Genomic DNA, 2,429 nt, shown 5'->3' with positions numbered 1-2,429 from the left:
TAACTTTGACCCCAACAAATTTTCTACCAACTTTGACCCCGAAAAATTCAACCCCAGTAACTTTTCCAACAACTTCGACCCCAACAAGTTTTCCAACAACTTTGACCCCCAACAAATTTCCAACAACTTCTGCAATTTTGACTTCCCCGACAATTTCTTCTGCAATTTTAAATTTCCCAACAACTTTAGAAACCCCAACACAAGAAAGAGAAAGAGGTAAAAAACTTCAATATTTCTCTTCTTCTTCTTATCCTTGATTTTCTTCCTTTTTCTAGATTCCTTCTTGAGGAGATCGAACTTGATTGTTGTTTTTCCAAATGAGGTTGAGCTCCTTCTTATTAGGATTTCTAGGGGTATGAATTACCTCCATGAGACTGACTTGATATTTCATGTAGGCCAACTTGTTGCGGCTTGTTGAAAAGGTCTTGGATGGTTTTTTATGAATGAAATAAATTTATTTTACGTAATACAAGGTTCCCAAACAGGTCTTACATGTATGACAATGACTCTTTTGAATTCATAATTCTATGAAAAACCTAGAAACACTTAGTGGGTGCTTGACCTATAAATAAATATAAGTTGAGAGTGAAATTCATGCATCAAGAATGAAAATAATAAATTTCTTTTTCTATTTTCATCAAATACATAAAATCAAAATTACAATATAAATTATGAATACCGAAACTAGTTACACATTCCAACAATTAAACCTAGTAGCAGAAGGAAGTGTATGGTGTTGGTATAGAGACATAGTTTTGAGCAGCGTAGGGATGAAGACATGTTGGTTTTTTGGCATGGTGTTTCCATGAGAAACTAGTTTTATTTCATCCACATATTAGTTCTTATCAGCATTTCTTAGACATACTCATCCACTCATTTCCATTAATTTCAAACAAGGAGAGGGACATCTAGAAGAGGAGAATGAGATCAAGTTTAGTGATGTGGCTATAGGTTGATATCAACACCAAAGGGGAATCTTGTTGAACATGTTCTTTCATTGTGTTGGAATTGATCTCAACAAAGTGGTCCTTATTATGTTAACCTAGTGGTGATGATCCTCATGATGTCATCCAAGTATCAATGGTCCTCATGATCCTATTGGTTCATAAAGTCTCATGGTGATGGTATTGATGTGGTGACCTGATGCAGGAGCAACCAGCACCCTTAGACAAAGGGAGGAATCCAAAGCAAAAGGAAGAGGGGCACGTGGACCAGTGGAGAAAAACAGGGAAAGATCTATTTTAAAACATATTTAAAGATGGAAAAAGATGGATAAGTCTCTCAAGGAGACTTAGTAATGTAATCTACCATGTGTATATGCATGCATTCAAGTATGAGAGCTTTGGGGATTTTGTTAGAGGATATGCTCAGATCCTTTCGGTGATCTGATCCAATAATCCAACAATGTTTTCTTATATAAAATGAACCCGTGCATTCAAGAGAAGGGAACACAAAGTGATATAGACATAATGTAGTCAAAGGAGAGATTGTTCTAAGGCTGAAATGCCTTATCTTGTAATCGTCTATATATTTATAATAGATATGTGTTCTGTGGGTTTTTCGTGTGTCTGTGTATTAAGTATTTCACTTATGTTATATATGTGTGCAGGAGGATTGAAATCAAAATTATGAATGCATGTTGATCGACCATCGACCACTATAGGGTCGATGACAATCCAACGATATCTATAATTTTTATGTCGTGTGTGGAAACCAGAGTTTGGCAGAAAACTATGTATAAAGGGAAGAAATCCCATCAAAATGGCAAGAATACATAGGAGTCGTTTTATCCCATCGATCAACAATCCAGAACCTTTATTGCATCAATGGTAGAACTCTTTATGAGTTATTGGAACCGACCTTTGAATATAGCGATAGTGAATTGCGATTTAAATCACAACCGTCAGATTGAGGCTCTAGATCAACGGTTTATATGTGATCGGTGATCGCATGTCAGAGAGGTCAAAGGCAGATGGAAATAGGACACCGATAATGCGATGGGTCGATATTCTAATATTGTCGATAAGCGATCAGAGTGATCGCTATCAGAGATCGGAGGATTCGGAGTTTGGAGGAGTTGAAGATTATAGAAATAGGAAGGATTAAGGAGAGCAGACCCGTCGATTTTATAGATGAAACGTAATCTTTTTGAGGTCTGTCTAAGCACAGTGGAGTGGAGTTTTCCTTTGTAAACCCTTTGTGCCCGTATATCTCTGATAGTTAAATGGTCGGGGTTTTAAGGCCTAAAAGATATATGTGTATAAGCTCCCGATAGATGGTAATAAAGACCCGATAGTGGAATGGTGGGAAAGTGTCTATGTAGTTCCATGGTTTAAGGCTAAATGCCTAAGAAAGGCTTCCGATAGGCTTTGTGGGCCATAACCCATAGGGCTCATAATTGATTTGTTAAGGAAAAGGGATTTTGATTT

This window comes from Pinus tabuliformis, chromosome 6, assembly GCF_031772625.1.
Source record: "Pinus tabuliformis cultivar Carrire ecotype Pingquan chromosome 6, CPIR1, whole genome shotgun sequence".
NCBI lineage: Eukaryota > Viridiplantae > Streptophyta > Pinopsida > Pinales > Pinaceae > Pinus > Pinus tabuliformis.
The sequence above is the reverse complement of the archived record's forward strand: the minus strand, read 5'-3'. Positions refer to the sequence as shown.